The sequence below is a fragment of the Quercus lobata genome, chromosome 4, assembly GCF_001633185.2.
Source record: "Quercus lobata isolate SW786 chromosome 4, ValleyOak3.0 Primary Assembly, whole genome shotgun sequence".
NCBI classification, from domain to species: domain Eukaryota; kingdom Viridiplantae; phylum Streptophyta; class Magnoliopsida; order Fagales; family Fagaceae; genus Quercus; species Quercus lobata.
The window spans coordinates 85,859,805-85,883,837 of record NC_044907.1 but is presented as its reverse complement, the minus strand read 5'-3'; the positions used below and the strand labels follow the sequence as shown (position 1 = coordinate 85,883,837).

Below are 24,033 nucleotides of genomic sequence, written 5' to 3'. Positions count from 1 at the left end.
AAAGGTGCAAAAAAATTATGAAGTAAAGACTAACTAGTTTTAAGCAGAATTTTATGATTGCACAACAATTTACTCATAAAGCTCAAATTCAAATTTGATGTATTAAATTGTTTTGTAAATTGATTATAATTGTTGGATTTCAGAAAAATTGAAGATTGAATGGCTAAACATTTTGGCAACACAAATTAGAGAGCACATCAATGTATTTAGTTCATCTTAGCATGAGTTTGGATACAAATTATTCGGTGCTTGTTTGTGTCTATGTTTAAAACAGTGGATCTCGTGCACTGTTCATGGGACTCGCAAATTACTTTTTTCAACAAAAACAACTTTAAAACTAGGTCAACTGTAATCACCCTCCAAAATTATCAACCTCCCCTTAATGAATTTTACGACCTTCATCCACAATTGTCTTATTCAAAGATGCACATATAGAAATGAACTTTACCATTACATTTAAAAATATTCATCATTTTCATATAGAATCTAACATTTTTGTTTAGCCACATTAGTTACAAAATGTATCCAAAAGAGTTGTTACAAAAGATATCAATTGTCCAAATTGTTAGATATCCCTTCTAAAAAATTATCCAAGTCAAATAGTTGCCCAAAAATATTGTCCACTAGTTGTGCATATATCTGTGTAGTTTGCTATTCCAAAAAACTGTCCAAAAACGTTCTCCATCATTCTTCAGAATCTTGAAGTAGGGCCCTAGAAAAGAAATTTATATGTTAAAGGGCCCTTTTTTTTTCCCTAATGTAAAAAGTTTATAAAGTAACATATTGTACCTAGCTCATGTGTGACATTAAGGTACTTTCTTGAAGCATTCATGTATAACTAAACATGGGATAAGCAATAGACAACTTCAGGGAAAATGATGATGATTGAATATCTCCTAAGAAAAAGAGAAGATAGTAACAAATGGTTTAACTTAACAAGCAAAGCTAAGAAAAAGAGAGAGATTAAAATAGTAATTTTGAACATACCATGTATCATAGAACTAGCTTGCTGAGCTAGTGAACTAGTTGCATATTTTACACTTCTCATCTTTTCCACTTCTTCTCAATAGTCTCATCTGTTAACAAGGCACGACCAATTAAAACATTGTTCTAATGACGGTTGATTCCCCCAAATAGTGCACATATTAAGTTATACTTATTAGTTCAATAAGTGGTATAAAAAATAGTATTCTCAAAACAGTCATAATCTAATTTTGATCCACCATCTCCCCTTTTCGAATGCCAAACCCCTTGTTTAAAGCATACTTGATACTTATTATAAAGGTTATATGCTTCTCCTTAGGAACTCACTAGCATTCCAAGTTTAATTTCATAGTATTTACCCAATATTATATTTCATGATTTTCACTTTTTTTCATTGTCACCAACTGTATCAAGAGCATTTTCTGAAAAATCCATTACTAGTCTAGCCTAATCATGAAAAAGAATATTGAATGAACAACTTGAATAGAAAAAACTCATAGTTTTCATAATTACACGATCAGAGACTTAAAACTAAAAATAAAAAAAAAATAAAAAAGACAAAGGAAGAGATAGATTGATTGCCTTAGCGGAGACTTTTAGAAAGAGACTAACTATTGGAATCAATTCCTTCAGCAAATCGAATAGAATAGAAGCATCACATCCTTGCACCAATGCCAAATTCAAAGAGAGACAGATCGGTTCAATATCCTGATGAGTTTCTTAAACTCTTTGTTTCACAAAAACTGGGATATATATCAAAAATAAACTTCTTTTTTAGGCTATCACATATACAACAAGTTTCAGGTTCTAGTATTCCTATCTATTTCCTTTCCATGCTAAAATGAGCCATTGCATTATTTTGTGTGGTGATAAGTGAAAAAAACCCATCTATAGTTGTAAAGAAATAAAAAGAAATTGAAAAATCGATCTCCTTTCCACACTCAAATGTGCCTCCCATCTTCTAAACTTTTATCAGAAAAGAAAAAAAAATGTCTCCCATCCATAGTTGCAAAGAAATAAAAAGAAAATAAAAAATTTGTCTCCTTTCCACGCTCAAATATGCCTCCCAGCAGTAGTTTGCAAGTAAATAAAAAGAAAATGAAAAAGATGTGAAAAAGTATTGAAAAGAAGCAGATAAAAAGGAAAAATTACCCCTTTGCATCTTTGGGTGTTGGAATCGATGACTGAGAAAGTGGTGCGGGTTCTAACGATGATGCTAGAAATAGAATAAAGATGATTTTCGAGGTTTTCAGAGGATATAAATTCCAATCTCGCTGAACCAGCAATGCACGGCAATGGCTGTATTTGGCAGCGAGGTTCAGGGTGAGAGAGAGAGAGAAATAAGAGGGAGCATTTGAGACAAAGAGAGAAACAAATGGGTTTTGCAATTTCAGGTTTGGTAAAGTGTTGAAGAAAGTGGCACTAGTTTGAAATTTTTTAGGATAAAATTGGCTTTTGCTTTGGTCCAATGCAACAGGTTGATGTGGTTTTCTTGGAACATGTGTCACCCATTTATTAAATAGAAAATATTAAAATAAATACTGAATTGGTATTACTAAAATATAGTATACTTTCTCCCAAACCGGATGACCCATAACCCATTTTTTTTAACTCTTTCCCAGGTTAGGTACTTTACATTTGCTTTATTTTGATTTTTTTTACTTTACTTTTCATTGTTTTATTTTTTATATTCCTTATAATATATTATTTATTATTATGGGTCAAAAAGAGCTACCATTTACTTTGCATTTGCTTTATTCCTTAGATAGACAACTTCCTTGCGCAAAAAGAGCTGCCATGGCTTCTACCATCTCCACTGAAAAAGGAAGAGGAATCCACTGGGACAAAGTAGCAATGATCTCACTATCTGAGTCTCGAATCGCCACCCCGATACCTGCGCAACTTGAATTCTCAAACATAGCAGCATCAAAGTTCACCTTATATACACCTTCTGGAGGACGAGACCAACGCACATGAGCAGCAAGAACACTCGGCCCAGCATCAGACTTGCATGCATCAAAGAATTCCCTCACTAAGACAATTGCCCTTTCACCAACTTCCTTCAACGGCCAAGTTGGTTGGTTCTCTCTCAATCTATTCCGCCTCTGCCACAGACACCAAGAAATAGTAGAAAACAAAGCCACCTGTTACTCCGAAGCGCTACATAATACCTCCTCCCAGAACTCGAAAAAGCTCCGATATTGTTTCCTGTAGAACCTGACAAAACTAATATTAGATTTCCAAACTGCCTGGGCATGATCGCACAACCACAAACAATGGATTAAAGATTCCGTATGCTCATCACACATTGAATAGGAGGCTTCAACAGGGACATGTCGATGTCGAAGATTCTATTTTGTAGGTAGAGAGTCACGTGCAACTCGCCAAATAAAATGACGAATTCTATTTGGAGTCTTGATCTTCCATATCTCCTTCCGTACCTTGCTTTGCCCATCCATTTGTCTCCAACATCCGATAATCCCCAGTAGAAGTTACAGGCCAAATCAACAGGTCTTCAACATACTCTTCACTCACTGGAATCCGTTGGATCAACTCAGCCTCCCACGGCAAAAAAATCCTTTCCACTAAACCAGGATCCCACACCCTTCTATCTTCCAAAAACAGGTCCTTCACAAAGAGAGCATCAGTGTTAGTCCTTGGAGAAACAACCTTACTGTTGGAATGGTCTGGCAAACAAGTATGCTCCAAAATTTTAATAGACTCTCCATTCCCCACTCTCCAAACAGCACCTTTATTAATGACATCCCTTGCCTCTAAAATACTCCTCCAAGGAAAAGAACATTGTGGATGAACCGGAGCTTCCAGGATGCTATCATTAGGAAAATATTTCGCCCTAAAGACCTTATAAAGTAAACCAAGTATTGGAAAGACCCGTCTCAAAGAAAGAAGCATGTTTATTGATGAATATTTGTATTAGGTTTGTATTGCAACACTGCTGGTTTTTCTCTTTGTTTTAGTGTGTTTTCATTACATTGTAATCATAAGCAGATATTTTTCTGTTCTTACATTGGTTTTTCATACTGCAATAAGATCCATGTGGTTAGTGGGTGACATTATTCTTAATTATGATGGTTAGTGGACAAAGTTATTTGGTTTTCATAGGAAGTAATGTCACAAAAAAAATTCTGAAACACAATGTTTGTGCTTTGTTTTTGTTTGTTTGTTTATATATATATATATATATATATATATGATATAGTTAAGTTCTTATAGCCGTCCTATCTCTTCCCTTGCCTTTTCACTCCAGCAGGAGGCTAGAGACAAGCTTATTTGGACTCCAAGCTCCAAAGGGATATTCTTGGTTAACTCGACATTCAAGCTCTTAACCAACCAATCTGCAACACCTACTTCCCAAGAGCTACCATGGAGGAAACTGTGGAAAATCAAAGCCTCTGAGAGTAAAAATGCTACTATGGAGGATTGGGGCTGATGTTCTCCCTGCAAAAGAAAACATGCAAAGAAGGATGGAGATAAACAACCCAAGTTGTGCACTATGCCGTCAAGAAGTGGAATCCAATTGCCACTTATTTCTTAATTTCTCAGTCGCAAAGGCTCTGTGGTTTACCTGCTGCTGGGGATTCAAAGCTATGCATGGCATCTCCAATTGTGAAGATATCATCAAGATGATCTTAGACCCTCCTGAGGCTAGCTGTCCTAAGGAAGACCAATGGATGATCAACCTCAATATGGCCATTATTCTAGATGAAATTTGGTATCTCAAGAACCAAGTTTTATTTCAAAATATAAGCCTTGACATTGTCACTTCGATCAGAAGAGTTCAATATAGGCTAGCTGAGTACACCTCAACACTTGCAAATGAGAATGCCCCCTCCTGCCCCAAACCAGCTAGTCTGGGAATGTTGACGCTGTCATTGCTGATCCCATCTCCTCTTTAGCAGCTTTAACTTGAGACAACAACGGTGAGGTTCTTAAAGTCTGGTCAAAAAAGTTCACCTATAATGGCTGAAGCCTCGGCCATGCTTTGGATTGTGCAGCTTGCTCTCTGTGAAGGTTGGAGATATGTCATATTTGAAAGTGATGCTAAGAATCGTCTAGACCCACTACTCTCTAATGACGTCTCCCCTGAGTGGTCGATCAATAATGTAATTAGCAATATTTTGGGTTTTAAATCTCGTTTTTTAGGATGTCTCTTTCGTTGGTCAGAAGGGATTGCAATGTAGCTGCTCAAGCAGCAGCAAAATTCTCTTATAGTTTTAAGTAGTCTTTTGTTTTCAATAAGGACAATCTAGCAGGAGCCTTAGCTGCTGTCTGTAAGCTAGACTGTCCATCAATTTCTTCTTCATGAATGGAATTGCAGGTTATAAAAAATAAATAATAAATAAAAAAAATGAACTGACTCTTTGGCTAACTAGGAGAATCATATTGGAAAATCATTTTTTTTTTTATATTAAACTTCTAAGAAGCAAACATAAACATGTTATAATTGTAAAAGTTTCATAACAACCTAGTTATCTACCTATTTGAAACCTTGGAATTTATTATTGTTCGGTTACATGACATGACATAAAAATTTATTAAACACAATTTTAAAATTTGAAATTAAAAAAAAAAAAATCATCTAATGATTATACAATAAATCAGAATGTTAAAGTTAAGGGAACTATTTTATCATTGCTAAAGAAGATGTAATATTTCCACCTTGGTATTTTGTCCATTCTGCCATTACAAGGAAAATGTATGAACTGAATTTTCATATCTTATGATCAAACCACTGTAAGGATGACTGACTTTGAAGTGAATCAAACAATGAAGTTTGGCTTCAGTAAACAGATGATGGTGGCGGGATGTGAGAGGGTAGATGATGGCGGCAAAAAGGGTAACAGCTTGAGGAGGCGGGATGTGAGAGGGTAGATCATAACAGCGAAAAGGCTAACAGCTTGAGTATGAGGAAGGCGAGTGGGTGGGGGACGAAGGCAATAGCGAGAGGGGCATGACAATAATAATGGAGGAGGAGAGGGTAAAGTAATTTTTTTTAATTAATTTTGATTGAAAGAATAGTTTTGAAAAGAAAAAAGGTAAACCAGTTAAACTGTAATTAATTTCACATCAAAGGTTAAAATTAGGTAGATAAAGTAAATAAAAAAGAAAGTATGTAGCTTAAAAACAGAATCAGACTCTAGCAAGCATTTGCAAATGCAAAAGTTAACTAACTCGAATACCATCCTTGAATTCTGATTTAAATGTGAATTAAATCATTTAAAAAAAGAAGGCATTTTGAAATGTTCATGCGGTAAAAATTTTAATATTGGATCAACAATGTAAGAGTATAAGAAAAATCATTGGATGCAAAATTACGTTGCTATTCACATATTATTGGATCATCAATGTAAGAGGATAAGAAATATTAGTTAGCTAACATGTCAGTCGAGAACTAAAATAAACGTCAGTTAACAAGTATCGCCAAAAACAGAAACTAAAGTCCAAGGCTGCTGCCCATTCTATTGAGAAATTTATCAAAATTAGTGGTTTAACCAACAATCATATTATTTGCCTAACCTCAAAACAAAATACGGTACATTAACCTTTCATACCACACTCTGGTATCCAAACCACTAAATATTTGCACCATTGAGCTACACCATCTTCTCTAAAGAAAATACAGACTGAAGTCAAAAACTCATGTATCTGCCTCTATGTAGTTTTCTAAAAGTTGTTTCGAGGTAATTATATGTTTGAGTAGTTGGATCAATAGCTGGCATGATCGTCCATTTTATAAATTCCCACCATGGGGCTGCAAAAAAGAACAAGTGAAGAACGGGGCTTTCTGTTTTTGACAGTAACCTTCCTCAAGATAATTGGCAGACAAAATATCCGGCTACCAGTAATTGCCACAAATCCTAAGGTTCTTGAAAACCCTAATTGTGGCTCCTAGAGGAATCTTCATAAGCCCAAAAACAACCACAAGCTTCTCACTATGAGTTACAAGACAGAATCCTTATGCTCATACTCCATATTGTGCAGCACATACTTTGTGTTAAGGACACACCCAAGTTTTCTCATTTCAAATGCCAATTGCTCAAGATAATTATGCACAGTATCAGCAACCAAGAACACATGAACCTTGCTTTAAACCTCAATCCATCTACAACCAGGCTCTTTCTTAATCCCCCAGTCCCCCATTAATTTCCACACCTTAGCTGCATCAATCAACCTGCCTGCAGTGGCATATATGTTTGACAAAAGTACATAGTTCCTATCATGCTGTGGCATTAGTTCAAAAAGTCGTTCAGCAGCTTGAATCCCCAAATCCATGTTCCCATACATCCAGCAACCAGCAAGAAGAGCCTTCCAAATTGGTAAACCTTGCTCAAAAGGGATTGATTCAATCACATCAATTGCCTCTGAAAACTTCCCGGCTCAAACCAACAAATCAATCAATCGAGCATAATGATCTTCACCCAGGACTATATCGTAACAAACATGCATTTAATTGAAATAACAATGTCCTTCTTTGACTAAACCAGCATGGCTAGAAGCAGAGAGAATTGTGAGAAAAGTTATCAGATCGGGCACTATATCTTCCTTCAACATCTGTTCAAAAAGTACTATTGCTTGCAGACCATGTCCATGTTGCCCTAAAGCAGCAATCATGGCATTCCAAGGTACTCAATCTAGATAAGGAATTGTAAGGAACACACAATTTGTAGCCTCAACAATGCCACATCTCACATACAATGTGATTATTGCATTTCCAGCTGAGAGGCTTGTATCATGCCCTAGCTGAACTAGTTGAGCATGGAGTTGACGTCCATGCTCCAAAGCTCCCAGCACGGCACAAGATGTAATTTCTCCAACAAATGCAGAATCATATGGCTCAAAACCCTCTATTCTCATTTGGTTGAATAACTTCAAACCTTCTTCCCCAAAGCCATTTTGTGCTAAACCAGATATCATCATTGTCCATGCCAGAAGATTCCTCTCAGGCATCTCCTTTAAAAAGGACTTAGCTTCCACAATGTGCCCTAAATTAACATATGCAGACAAGATTTCATTCCATGAAACAAGATTTTTTATGAGCATATTATCAAAAATCTTCCTTGCCTCATCAACTTTACCACATTTCCAGTATAGTGTAACTAATGCATTATTCAGAGACAGCAAAAATTCTGGTTTAGGATTCTCTTCTGTTTTCAAAATGAAAGCATGCGCTTGCTTTCCATGTTTGAACAATCCAGCATTAGTGCAAGCACTTATTACACTCGTGTGGGTAAACTCATGAATAAAACCATGGTGCACATAACCCAAAATCATTGGATTCCATGCAACCCCCATATTTTCAGTCATGCCATCAAGAATTGCACGGTCTGCATCAAGATCACCTTTCCTCACATACCCTGTAATAATTGTTGTCCATGTTAACTCATCCTTCTCTGTCATCTCATCAAACAATATTTTAGCTGCACCCATTAATCAAGAAAATGATACTAATGGTGAAGATGCACACCGAACATAAGTGGATATAAGCGCATGCAACACTGAACTAACAAACCCTGTTCCTGGCTTTAGCACGGCACAACGCATTTTTGTTGGCAATGCTTTTCATCCTCGACTATTAGCACCAACACTCCAAGAACACTGGTGAAAGTGAAATTTTCAGGCCTAAGTTTGTCTCACCTCATATCACGAAAGAGTTGAATAGCAGCATGGCCATCATTGTAGTGGGAATAACCTGTGATCATTGCATTGTAAAAAACAGTGTCTCGCATACCGAGTGGGATTCCACCAAATACTTCCTAAGCTACCGTTAGACTTCTTGTAGTAGAGTGCAGTAATCAACGTCATTCTTGCAACTTTATGTGGTTCGGGAATTTTGTTGAACAGTTGGCTAGCATAGGCAATATTGGATGATTTACAATAGATATCCATAAAACAGTTGAGGATGTGGTGTGGCTTGAACCCAGAAGCTATCATATGGGCATGGATGGTTTGAGCTATGCAGTAAGAGCAATATAGTTGCAGTTGTGCAGTGTAACAATTGGCCACCGTATGGATGTCCAATGTGTTCCTCATGTTTAGAAAACTTGCAAGTCATGGTTTTCTGTTAAACTCAATGAAATTATATTTAACAAATAAAATTATTTTCAAATAATTTTAACAGGATACGACATTTTATTAAAACTTAAATCACCTTCAAAACCTTGCATGTGTGCATATCTGTGTGTTATTTACATTAAAATTTATGATTTACAAAGAAAATTTAAGAAAACCAGACTACACATAAATGCAAAATGCAAAACAAACATGGACCTAACACCAAAGGAAAAAAGACTAATTTTATAAAATATAAATTTTTTTTTGAAACACCCCATTTAAAAATGAGAAATGATGCATTTTGGCCACCCTTGGAGCCAAAATCCCCTTCAACTTCCCATTGTGCTTTTTGAAACATCCTATCAACCATATGTGCTAATACTGTTTAGTTTCAGCTAGAATTGCCGAAACTTGTAACAGTTGACAAAATTGTACACAAAACCCCCACCGCCAAATCTCGTTCTAAATCTCAACTTGTTAATTTCCATGGTACTAAACAATGGTGTTCCCAACCAACCAAATAAGAGAGAGAAAGAGAGATTGTGGGTGTTGCAATTAGATCCTTCTAGAGTTTTACGATGTGAATTTTGCTATGGACAGTAGGAGATTTACTCTCTCATCAAAGGGATCTTTTTTTTCCTAAGCAAAAGGTTTGGTCTCTAAGTCTTTTGCTTTTGGGAATGTAACAATAAGCAATAACCTGTTCACCTTAATTTAGTTACCATGCCTAATAATGGTATTTCAATCATAACGTAATGATCACAAATGCTTTGATAAGCATATCAAAGCATTTTGCAAAAGAGAAGTTTTGGTAATGATGTGAAAAAGAATGGCTTACTAATGGGTAGATAAAGTCACCTACTTAGGAATTAGGATTATTAGGTAGTAGCCAATTTGATCAACAAAACATTGCAGAATATAAGACAACCCATCTGAATAATAGTTGTGCACAAAACTGAAAGAAGCAATCTTTTTAAGCAGAATTTTTTAATGTTACTGTGTGCTCATGCTCATTATGTTGAGCATATATTAATCGTTCCATTAATAAAATACCACAACTTATCGAACAAAAGAGTAATAATTTTTTATGTAATTATTCAGACTATCTTGTGTGTTTATTATTTACAAGAGATAGTCTTTTTCCTTTATCAATTAAGTTACTTATCCAAACCAAAAAAAACACCGATTGAAATGGTGAAAATTTCAACTGGGTCTGGGTTTCTCACTTCAAACAATGATGCATGCTTAAAAGAATAGACACAAACACAAAATACACACACATATTAGACGGCATATTGTGCATATTTTGAGAAGAATTTTATCAAACAGCTGAACTGCATTGATCTGAGAAGCAAACTAGTTTGAAAACCAATGTGTTTCAATTTATTAATACTAAGAATTAGTCATAGACAAAATATTATTTACAGTGAACAAAGAGAGTCAGAGAGTAACATGAAGCAAACCTTCGAGTCTGTCCCAAATTGGTAACAGTCTCAACTGACCGAAACCTGATCATCCTAGATTAGCCTCCATATCCTTAACCGAAGCAAAAGCTCTTAACCCGACCCATTGAAGAGAAAATAACCCAAGCCCATTCTAATTGTCCAACAACAACCCGACCCATTTAAAAACGCCCAATAATATCAGCCCATCGAAGCCCACACTTTGAGAGCCTAGAACCCAACAATGAGTCCCGGACTCACAGTCAAGTTTACCTTAATTTTCAGCAGTGCAAGGCCCAACCTATGAAGCCTACTACGCGCCTGTTTTGTTAGAGCTTTTTTATTTGGGGCCGAAACCATATTGGCAGTTTAAAAACGTGACCATAGCGCATTTGGTGAAAAAGTGTATTTTTATGCTGCAATTGCATAATTTGCATCTCCTAAGCAGCAATTACAAAGCGCCACTTTTTCCAAAAATCCAAAATCAAAAGTTTGAACCAAACAACCTCTACATCAGTTTGAAGCCTTGGGGAAGCTACCTATAGCCAATGGATTGAGATTTGAGATACAATTCAAATAGTAGTTTAATGGCTGAGATAGAAAATTGAAAAGTTTATCTTTGATCTCAATAATTAGATCATAACTTTTTCACTTCTTCTTCTTCTTATTATTATTATTATTACTACTTTAATAAAAATTTATTCTTTTTCCTTCTCTCACACACATTAAGGGGTAATTGCACTGTACAATAGCTCATCGGACCCCAAATCCACAACAAATTGGCCAATGACAACTCAAGTTCGCTGGTTTAGGTTCTTATTACAATTTTCTTTTGAGATTTATTATAGAGAATCACAATAATGTTGGAACCACCTCCTTTTTTAAGGTTATCTAGAGTCAAACTCATGAAATTTCAACAATGGTTTATTTTGTTAGTTTACCCAAACCAGAAACTCGATGGTAATTTTACTAAAACAATCAATTTATTGCCATGACAATCAATCAGCAAAATTGTATATTTTACTAGGTAGTCAACTATTCATTCTTTTTCTTGAAATAAGGAATTTTTTTTTCTTAAGAAGTATATTTTTTATGATTAATGCATAATAAAGAAGATTTTAAGCCACCATGACTTGTGGCTTGGTGGTTAGTAATTGTGGGGTGGGGAAAGGATCATGGATTCAGCCCCAGCTAGGGAAGAATTATATGTAGGGTAGATTAATATTTCTAGGTCAGCTCAAAAAAGAAGAAAATTTTAATAGTGGACTCCTTTTAAAATAATGTTCATATTATAATTTATCATAACAAGTTATGGAAAAAAGTTCAAAATAGTTGAGTCTCTGTCAATGTCATAACATGTATATATATATATATATATATATGTGTGTGTGTGTGTTTATATAACATAAATATGAATCTTAATGGTTATATTAATAAATTATTTATTAAAACTTTAAAGTTGGTAATTCTTTTACCCAAAAGAAAGAAAGAAAATCTTATTTCATAAGAGCCATGCATGCATATGCTAGGAGCATGCACGTGCATGTTTTTAGATGCATAAACCTCCAAGTTTGAACATGTTGGGAGAGTGCAATGTATTCTGATAGGAGCACAGTTAGGGTTAAGGTCATGTTGAATTGAGTTGAGTGTTTAAGATGATGAGAGCTTAGGAACCCGGTTGGGATTGCTTTAGGGTTTTGAGTATAGTTAGGATAGTATGGTATTTGAGGTTTGGAATGGAATGTGTGGTGAATAAATAGATAAAGGGAGTCACCACCTTCTAAAGGAAAAAGTGATTAAGAGAGTAAAAGAGATTCATAAATAAATAATTAATAAAAAAAAAATTGAGAAAAAAAAAAAAAAATAAAAGAGAGGGAATTTTTTTTTTTTTTTTTTTTTGGTGAGAAATGGGAATTTATTCAAAAACTAAAATCAATGAACATCACACAACACAAAAGGAGCAATGTCAGAAATTAGTTCTAACATAAAAGCATATTACAAATTTCTTTCAAAAGTCATGGTAAATAACTAATCATTTAAATAAGAGTGAAAGAGGAAACTTTTACACGGTTTGACAAAACGGAATACAAGGAAAGAGAAAACAAAGGGAAGAGGAGAGAGGAAAAGAAAAAAAAAGAGAAAGAGAAAGAGAAAGGAAAATAGTTCCCCTTCATAGTATTTGGGTTTGCAAGGTTTTAGAAAAGAAGGGAAAGAGGTGGGCCTTGTATCGTATATAACTCGCTCTACTTTCTCATTCCCTTACAATTTGGAAGGAAATAAAAATGGTGGACCTTATGGAAATTCATTCTCTCCCTTAGATGGGAGAAAAGAGGCAAAATTTGCTATTTAGACTGAATTTAGAAATTTTTTTGGAGAATAGCCTGCGCGTCAAACTAATTAGTTAGTTGGACTGTTTTTGGAACTCGAGTTTGCCAAACTCGATTTTGGGCTGGAAAGCAAACTCTATAGTGGCGTTTTTTTAGTTCCTATAGCAGCGTTTATAGAAAACGCCACTATAGGATACATATAGTGGCGTTTTTGACAAACGCCACTAAAAAAAACGCCACTATAGTTTGAATTTTGGGCTGGAACTCGAGTTTGCCAAACTCGAGTTTCAAAATCAGTCCACCTTACTAAATAGTTTGACGCGCATGCTTTTCACAAATTTTTTTTCTGAAAACAGTCTAAATTCCAAATTTTGCCGAGAAAAGAACATAAAGATGCAATTAACTTTCTTGTTATGACCTTCCATGCTTACACTTACAGGAGGGTTTATATACACTGGCATATTTAATTCTTATTGGTTGATTGATTGATTGCACATATGCCTAGCCTAACTGATTTTAATTAACTAATTAAGCTTTTGCTAAATATAATAGGTTAAACTCTATACTAACCAGTAATCATACACTACTATGATTAATAAACTTGTAGTACAAGTATATATTAGTGACTTTTTTTTTTAAGTGAAAATATATATCAGTGACTTATACACAAAGTAAGATTAGACTTTGATCTACACTATTGGACTAATATATATCTAACTCTTTCGTTACAATTTCATTGAATCTCTCAACTAAAAGTAAAGTATATGCTTTAAAGCATACACGAGATGCTCTAGTAAAAGCATCAAACATAATTTTAGCACATGTATATTCTTGAAATAGAATCTCAATGTCAGGTTCCATGAACATAAGCACAATATCTCTAGAAATTTTATCATATTTTAAATGTTTTTCATATATTTAAGTTTGCAACAGTACTAGCATTTAATAAAATATAGGTCTAAGGGTATACAATAATAATTTATTTTAGGAAATTTTTATTAGAAATTGAAAAAGCTGTCAAAAAAGTATGACAATTTTTTCAATTCTCGAATAAAAATTTTCCTAAAATAATTTACTAACATATACATAAAAGACATACATTAATTTGATAACTTTTTTAATTTTTGAATAGAATTTTTTCTGAAATGATTTACTAGCGTATATCCAAAGGACATGCATCAGTAGAACTCATAAAAGATTACCTGACAGTTATGATTAGTCACATTAATTTTTTTTTTTTCCTTAATTTTGCTTAGTTCTAGACCTACTGGTCATGACCAACGAGTCCATGCAAACAGTCTCACCAATATGCACTGCATTGCACGGTCAAAACAGAACAGAATCTGCCAACAACCACCAATTTATTAGACACCAAGACACGTGACAGAGGATAATTGAATAACTTTTTATTAAGTATTGATTTTTTTTTTGCTAAACATGTACTATTAAGAATTAGTAATGAACTAATGTATAAGTAATATAATCTAATTACAAGTTATTATTAATATAAGTTGTGGCAAAATATATAACCAAGTATGTGAAATAACTTTCATAAAAATAAAATAAAATAAAATAAAAATATCTGAAATAACAGTGAGTTTTAGTTAACTCAATTAGTAAAGTCTCTGATAGTTGAATAAAAGATTTGAGGTTCAATTATTGCTATCATAAGTTAAAACTCTAAAAAAAAAAAAGTGTGTGAACTAACTTTGAATTAGATTGTTATATTCCAAATTGTATAAATTTGATTGAATTAAATTGTTATAATAAGTATTGTGTGAGTATGTGTTGAGAGCAACATTTAGTGTTTACTAAATGAATATTGGTTTTCTTGGTAATTATGAAAATTTCAAATTAGAAATTGATTAGTCCTTTTAGAATATAAGTGTTTTGCTTACTTATTTAGGAACATCACAAATATGTTGGATGTTTTAAACTAATTATATTGATGTTTTTTTTTTAAGAATCATTAGATTACATTCTAGAATCTATTATACCACCGACTTTAATATTATTATTATATTATTACGTTTTTCCTACATGCTGTGCATGTGGAAGATAGAGAGAAGCACTTTTGGTTCTTGAATATAATTATTGCTTACTTTTTCTCAACCTAAAAAAAAAAAAAAAAAAAAAAACCTTTGTCTTACTTACTAAGGAACAACACAAATATTTTTAATATTTTAAACTGATTATAATTTATGTTAGATTTATTATTATTATTATTACTATTAGAATCATTAGACTTCATATTCTAGAATGTTGTATACCTTCGACTTTTTTATTATTATTATTATTACTACCCCCTATACCTTGCATGTTAAGGTAGAGAGAAAGCACGTTGATCTCTATCCCCCATTATTATGATATAATTATGTTCTAGATTTCTATCATTCATATCTCATATCAATCGTTTTTCCCAAAAAAAAAAAAAAAAAAATCATATCAATTCCACCCACACCCCACAATTGCAAACGATATCTTTGTCTGAACTTTGATTTATCTCAGCGATCCCTTGGAGAAAAACAAATACCGTTCACTTGTCCAGGTATTAAATCATCACCTTTTTTTTTTTTTTTTACTCACTTTGCAAAAAAGCTAGTAATGGGTCTCATTAATATTTTTTTATCTATGTTTTCCTTTGGATAAGATCATTATTATGTTCCATATTATAGATTTATAATATTCATTCGAAGACCATAAACAAAACCGGAAAACACTACCTTTACCGTTACAAAATCACATGTCACAATTTCATTAATTTTTTATTTTTTTAAGTCACAGTTCACAATTAATGAAAATTGTCACCTACATCCACACCTAAGAATTCATAACAGCCTTTCTCAAAAAAAAAAAAAAAAAAAAAGGAATTCATAACAGCGCCCATACCATTACCATATACCCCCAAACATGAAAAGGAAAACCCTCATTCAATCTGAATCTCGGCCACCACACACGGTGGCTGAGAAACATTCGATACCCAAAAAAAAAAAACCAAACCACCCTCGCTCACGACCATAACACGCGGCGGCTGGGGCTCGCCAAAATTGTCATGGTCAGTTAGGTGCCCCTGGCCCAAAGAAAACCCCCTACTGACTGCGGATGAAAATGAGAGGAAGATCAAGAGAAATCAAATGCGCTGATTAGATTTATTGCTCAGGCATATCTATTGCAAATTCATATCACTATGAATAACTGTATGTGTATATGTGCGTGTGTGTTAGAGTCTTAGATGACTCCTCCGTTTAGATTTATTGCTCATCATGCGTATCTATTGCAAATCCATCATTATGAATAACTGTATGAGTGAACTAATTGACATGTGTGTGTGTGTGTGTTTTATAGATGACTACTGTTACTACTGGCGAGCTCTTAGAGCTTGCTGAAAAGAATGTGAAACTGGCAGTTGTGGAGGATATGGCTAAACAATTTGAAGAGGCCTATAAGCTTTATATGAAAGCATTAGAGTATGCGGGCACTTATCTCTTCTATGAGAACAATCCATGGCTTAAGAAGCAGAATAGGCAGTTATTTTTGGGCCATTATAGAAGGGCAACAAAAATAAGAGGCCGTCATCACTTACATGGACCCTCTTTATCTAAAAGAGCAGAAAGCGGGCTTGGTCTTACAGAGTCGAATGCGAAGTTGAGTGATGTGGGCGGACTTGAGGCTTGCAAAGAGGTATTGGTTGAAGCTGCCATAGTGCCTATCCAGAATCCTCAATTTTTTACTGGTAAGTTCTCCCTCCATCATTGTATTTAACTTTTGGGTTTTTTAATCTCTGCTTTTAGTTTATTTGGTGATTCTTAGTTTCAATGCTAATAATAAGAGTTGGGTTATAGTGACCACTAATGTGGACATTATGTTCTGAACTCCTGTGGACACTAATGTGGACATTATGCTAAATAATGTTTTGAACTCCTGTTTTAGGAAAACGACAACCGTGGAAGGCTATATTACTACATGGTCCTCCTGGAACAGGGAAGACCTATCTAGCAAATGCAATTGCAACAGAAACAGGGTCAACTTTCTTTAGGTAATATTTATAATTTTACCAATATCAATACATAGCAAGCAACAAGATTACAATAAGTGATGATGTAAGAACCATACATGGCAAGAGATAAAAGAACTAATCTTCATCTTCAAAAGGCAAATACATGTTGCCAATTGCAGTTAATTGTGACTCTTATATTTGAAGTCTATGTGGCTTTTTTTTTCTTTCTATGTTTCAGATTTTCTGCATAATTTCTTTTGAAAACTTGTGATTTCGGCAGCATTTTATAGTTAACATGTTCTTATTCTCACCCATTTCTGTAGATTTTACTTGTTATTAAAGGCCTAGATCAGAAATACATTGTCCAATAATTGAGATGATGGACAAAATTCATGAAATTTGGATTTAATAGATTAAATGTTCTTGTTGAAACCTAAGATGTCTGAGTTTCAGAAAATGTGGACTTGAGTTCTTAATATTTTATATTGTTGGTGTAGTTTTCTTACTTCATATGGTTGGGTCTTTGACTCGTTTCATATGCTTTTTCATTGCAATCATCACGTTATTGGAATGTGTTGGATTTCTGAATTCATCATCTATGCCACTATGCTTCAATTGATTCACATCGGCGATTGTTTTGTTTCTCTGCTTCTTCCAAGCAGTTATTGTTGGGTGCATTTATTACAGCTAATGTATTTCCCAAGGATGTAGATGTGTTTGCTTTCTAATGTTTTTATATGGATGGAATGCTGCCAACACATTTACATGTGTTGTGCACTGTCTATACACAGACATTTACATGTGTTGTGTACTGTCTATACACAGTGTTTCCGCATCGGACATTGTTTCCAAATGGATGGGAGAAAGTGAAAAGCAAGTCTCAATTCTTTTCCGACGGGTCCGTGATGCTGCTCCATCCATTATTTTTATTGATGAAATTGATTCCTTATGTGGTTCACGAGGTGAAAACGATGAGAAGGTAGCATCTCGACGAATCAAAACAGAACTTCTTGTACAAATGCAGGTAATTTATTTTCTTTGGAAATGGATTAAAGTCATTTGTTCCAAGCTTCCATTTATCTAATACTATATATAACAGCAGAAGCCTTTAAGGAGGTGCTGACATGTTAGGAAAAATGCCTATCTAAAAAACTGACACATATAGAGTATAAACTTGAAAAACCGCAAGGTGCGTTTGGAGAGATTCCTTTTCAGACAGTAACACGCTTATCCAAAAAAAAAAAAAAAACAGAAAAAAAAAAAAAAAAAAAAAACGCAAGCCCTTATAAAAACACCAGCCGCTTTTCCACAGAACAAAAAAAAAAAAAAAAAAAAAAAAAAAAAAAAAAAAAAAACAAAAACAAAAACAAAAACAAAAACCCTAAAACCCAAACCGTATTTCCCAATCAAAATTCAGAATCACTTAGACTAGCGATACTTCGCTGCACCTTCAAACACACAGACCGGACTTGCGTGTTCCAACCTATCAAACATACGAAAAATAAAACCTCTGTAACAGTGAAAACCTCTGCAACGGTGGAAATCTTTGTTCGTTCTCTGCAACAGACGATTTAGAAGCCATCCCGTCTCTGCTCTTCAACAATAAACGATTCAGAAGGTAGACATTTTCCCCCTTCTTTTGTTTTCCTATTCAATTGTCGTTTCTAGGGTTTCCAGGGAAAAAAAGGGTATAGTCAAAGGTAGGCATTTTTTCCCCATTTTCCCCTAATTTCTCATTTTTTTTTCTTACAATTTCTTGAATCCTGTTTTGTTCGATTGTAGTATAAATGGACGAAATATAAAACCTCTGCAATAGTGAAAACCTTTGCAACGGTGGAAACCTCTATTCGTTCTCTGCAACAGACGATTTAGAAACTATCCTGTCTCTGCTCTTCAACAACAAACAATTAAGAAGGTAGACATTTTTCCCTCTTTTTTGTTTTCTATTCATTTGCCGTTTCTAGGGTTTCCAGGAAAAAATGGGTATAGTCAAAGGTAGGCATTTTTTCCTCCTTTTTCCCTAATTTCTCATTTATTTTTACAATTTCTTGAATCCTGTTTTGTTCGATTATAGTATTGATTAAATTTAGTTTTAGTTTGGCAGATTTTTTTTTAGATTGTATTTAAAAAAAAAAAAAAAAAAACTGAATGCTTGGAATATACAATCGCCTTTGTTGTATTCCTTTTTTGATATTTAATTTTATTTTTATTTCTCTATTGAAATATGCATCTATTGATATTTATTTTCATTTTTTGATTTATTAGAAAGTAGGAACTGCTTTTATTTATTTTTTACTTCTTTGTGTTTGTGTTGGTTGATTTTTGAGATATTTTACTTTGTAATCTTGAGGGTTGTATAACTGCTAATTACAATTTCAAGCCAGTTTTGAATATTTAGTTTGTGGTCCTTAGCATAAAGTGTTTCATGTATAGTAGCTGTTGATTTTTATAATTCACAAAATTTATCATATGTGCATGCACCCACCATTTGGTGTTAGTTTTCGAGCTTTTATTGACAATTTAGCTTTGCAACTCAATGAACTGCTCAAATGTATTTTTAAATTGAGATCCATGGAGGAGTGTACCAACTGTAGGTTTCACAATAGTAACTTTTTGTAATACAGTTTCTAAAATTTTGAAACCTCCCTAACTTTTAATGGTTGGTTATCTTTTAAACTTAATAATTAATTTATAATTTTTGGGTTTTTTGTTTGCTCTATTACTTGTTCTGTTATTTGTAAGGGGAGGTGAGAGTGTGGAATTTTGAATATTTGCTCAAGGTTATTTTTTGTTTACTTTGAAGAGTTTGTTAATGACCATATTTATGAGACTGATTCTTTAAGTAACATGCATGGTTTATGTGAAGGTACAATTTTCCTGCAGTTGCATTGTTCATATTTGTTTGGTTCTTTAATCTATTTCTTCAACTGTTTTTTTAAATATATTATTATATTTAGGGATTCTAATTGTAGTATGCTTTTGAAAAAAAAAAATTTGTTATAAATTTTATTTTTTAAAACCTTTTTGTATAATTGATACCTGCATTTGTAATTAGTGTTTTGTAGAAAAATAGTCTTACACTTCTTTTGTAATAAAGGCATTTTCTTTGTTGTTGGTGTAAAAGCAAAGCCTTTTTGGTTGATGTGCTCATCCAAAAGTATGCATTTATAGGCTTTCAATTACTATTATAAGTGCGACGAAAAATATTAAAATATAGCAGGATGCTAACTTCTGTTTTTTGCTTGACTTTTGTGATTCATTAGATTGATTAGAAAAGCTTTGAGGAATTAAAAAGCTTTTTTTGGTTTTTGAAGTGGTGCTTCGGTTTTATTTGTCTACATAATTTCAAAATCATATAATTATGATACAATTTTGTTTCAGTTTTGATAAAGTAATTTAAATTGAAGTATTTCATTGAAGTTGGTATTGTCATTGTAATTCTATCATGTTCTATCACAACTGATAGTTTGTACCTGTTGGATGAACATTTTGTGGATTTGGATGGTTGTTTATGACATAATCCATAAGAATTACCCCATACTAGCTTCTTATCTTAGCATTAAAATTTGATTTTCAAATTTTAATTCAGATTTCAAGTTTCAAAGAATACATCTGAATTAATTCTATCTTTACACCAAATTTCATGATTTTAAACATATTTAGCACACTCACTTCTATTCTTGCCTTTGTATTTTTCTTCTTAGTATTTTATTTTACTATTGTTTCTCTTCTGATTTATTGTTTTGATTTACTGGAATGCTTACTATTATTTTTTTTAATTTTCCTTCTTGATGTTTATTTCAAAATCGTTCTATTAGACTTGGTATCTTTTATTTTTTGTACTACTTAGGCTATTAGGTTCAGTTTATTGGCAATATTTTTAAATATGCAATTGTTGTTGTTGTTAGCTTTACTTATTTTCCTTTTCTTTTTTCTTTTTTCCTTTGATTTGTATATGAACTAAGAAATATGAGTTAGTTTTGAGTGTTTTGGTTGGATTAATTAAAAAAACAAATTGATAACTAACGTATCTTACACACTTTGCAACAATTTTTTTCTTTAAAAAATGATTTTATTAGCCAAATTTCTCTGCTACTTATGAGATTTCAAGTGATCCCGCGGATTGTGCGGATTAAACACTAGTATAATATAATTGACATGCTTAGATTAAGATTGGGGGCAAGTAGTTTGTCAATAACTTATTGTAGTTTGTACCAATGCAATATATATATATATATATATATATATATATATATGCATGAGCAATAAATCTAATCAGCGTGTCCGATTTCCCATTCATCTCTCTCATTTCCATCTACAATCGGAGAACTCCAACTGCCGCGTGTTGTGGCTAGCAAGAGCCGCCCCCCTCATATTTTTGACAAAAAATACATATAGCATATAGCAATTCAGTTTTAAAACCCAGTCCATTCTTTTGGCCCATAAACAGTTATGCTAAAAAAAGAAACAAAAGCCAAATCGCTTGTTAGTCAAATTCCTATTCCTAATTAAATTAGGACACCAACTTCTAATTAAACTAGGACTATAAAATCCAAATAAATAGATACAAATCACAACATTAAACTTCACAAACACGGTTATAAAAAAATAAATAAATAAATAAAAAATTCACAAACACAACCCAAACTTCCCAACCTGGTAACCTAAAAATCTAAACTTCTCTAGCCACAAGCAGTCAAGCTACCTTCGCCTCTCCCGCCTCGATCTATCTTCACTATGGACGTTTGGTAAGTTTCTCACTTTCTTTATGACTATAAGAGTCTCTCTATGGCAAGCTTTTGTTGTTCAGCCATTCAAGTTTTCCTTTTAATGGAAGAAGAGTGAAGGCTCTACTAGAATATGCTTTATGTTTGTGGTGTCCAGCAAATATTTGAGTCAAAAGAAGAAAAAAGAAAAAGACTAAACAAATGTTAAAACTTAAAAGCTTAAAACATTTGTGAGCGCACTTTAGGGTCTAGGGTCCATACTACCGTCCTAAAGTTAATAGAATAGCCGAATAGGCTTTATGTTTGTGGATAAAGATGGTTTTATTTGTGAAAGGTTTTTTGCTTTTTGGTCTTGTCCATGTCAAAGACACTACATCTTTAACTTTAAGAGATGAGATATTTAATGTCCTCTCTCATCATGAGTTAGTTATTCAAAATATTCAAGATTAAGGATATGATAGTGCGAGCAACATGAGAGGTGAATGGAATGGGTTGTAAGTTTTAATTTGTAATGAATGTCCCTATGTTTATTATATTCACTGTTTTGTACATCGCCTACAACTTGCATTAGTTATAGCATATTCTAAAGTAAGTGTTGTTCATCAAATTTTCAATAATTTGACTTCAATTATTAATACCACTACACCTTCAAGCAAACGGAATGATGAGTTGAAAGATGCTCAAGCTATTGATGTTGCAAGAAAATAATCAAATAATGAAATGGAATCCGGAAGAGGGTTAAATCAAATTGGAACTTTGAAGCGAGCTGGAGATACACGTTGGGGCTCTAACTTGTATTCAATATCTAACTTGATTAAAATGTCGTTTGATGTAACTTATAAAGTTTTAGAGAATCTTTCTACAGAAGGAAACTATTGTCAACGTGGAGATGTAGATTTTGCTTTAAACTCATTAATGTCCTTTGACTTTATCTTTATATTACATCTCATGATGGACATCATGGAAATCACTGAAGTTTTTTCTCAAGTCTTGCAACAAAAATCTCAAGATATTCTAAATGCCATGGATCTTGTTTCAAGTACTAAAAAATTGATTGCAAAAATGAGAGAAGTTGGATGGGAAGATCTTCTTAAGAAAGTAAAATTATTTTATGAGCACAAAATAGATATTCCTGATTTGAGTGCTCGATATATTGGAAGGCGTGGTCGATCTTGACGTCAATGAGATGATATTGATGTAGAGCATTATTATTGAGTTGATGTGTTTATTGCCACAATTGATTTTGTGTTACAAGAATTGAACAATAGATTCAATATTTTGAAAAAATTACTGATTTTCTCAAAATTTGCTGTAACTTCAGTGATATATTTTTTTTCCCCCTAGAGGATATTAAAAATATGAAGATATGGGGTTGTTGGATGTCACCCTTGATGTAATCATAAAACATGGGTTTTTGGAAACTCAATAGAATGACTAGGATTCACAATTTTGAAGTACCATCAGCTATGATTTTTCCAACTTGCATATCAGTATTTGATAGGCATAAGAGCATTGATTGGATTAATTTTACTTTTGAAAATTGGTTTCACCATTTCAGATTAGCTTTTAACTTATCCTAAGTTCTTAACCATGAGTAAGGCAATAATCAATGAAGCAAAACCCTATGTTGCAACTCAAAATTAGTGCTATGTACCTTTCTATTTTGAAAGAACAACATTCTCTTTATTTAGTCTTCAAGACCGCTGTTTTTTTTTTTTTTAATTTTTTTTTTTATGAGGACAACTACTGTTTTAGTTTGAGTAAACTTAACAATTTAAAATATGATCATTACATTCATATTCTTTTGTATATTAATCTTAGAAAATTATATTTACTCTGTGTTTAATAACATGTAATGTAATTGAAACTAATTTCACACGCATTAAATCACATAATGAGTATTATGCATGATCATGAAGATAGTTTTTTATAAAATATTTTAAAATAAATTTATACCATATCCGTGCATCGCATGGGAACATTGGCTAGTTAGTTTTAAAAGATGCCATTTAAGGGGGTTAATGACTTATTGGTACTAGCTACTTTAACCAAAATTAACAAAAAGTCTATAATCACTCTTTTTAACAGGGGGATTGAATTGACAAAATCTAAATCTCATAGACTAATTTTAACAAAGTGAAATTAAAATTTAGTTTTTTAAAAATTTTATGAGTGTATGCAAACTGTACACATAACTTATGCATACTTACTGATTGAGCTTGGGACAATGCATTACGTAATACCCAAAAAAAAAAAAAAAAGATTTAAAAGGAGGGGTATTTAAGTAAAAAAAAAAAAAAAAAAACAAAAACAAAGGAACACACGTACTTGAAGATGGCCCACGTGCCTACATAGTAATAGGAGTTATGGTCTTATATATTTGTAAGGCTTTAATTGTGGTAGAAATATATATATATATATAAAGAAAAATATTATGATTAGGTGGAATTTTGGTGTGTGATAAAAATAGATAGTTATTAGAT

At 33.0% G+C, this 24,033-nt stretch overlaps 1 protein-coding gene and 1 pseudogene across 1 annotated transcript in view; one reads left to right on the top strand and one right to left on the bottom strand.

Moving 5' to 3' along the window:
- The window catches only part of LOC115987463 (guanine nucleotide exchange factor SPIKE 1-like), a 74,605-nt gene that overhangs the window by 3,292 nt on the left and 47,280 nt on the right, over positions 1 to 24,033 (top strand). The gene's annotated exons all lie outside the window — the stretch shown is intronic.
- On the bottom strand, positions 6,842 to 9,036 carry LOC115986031 (annotated as a pseudogene).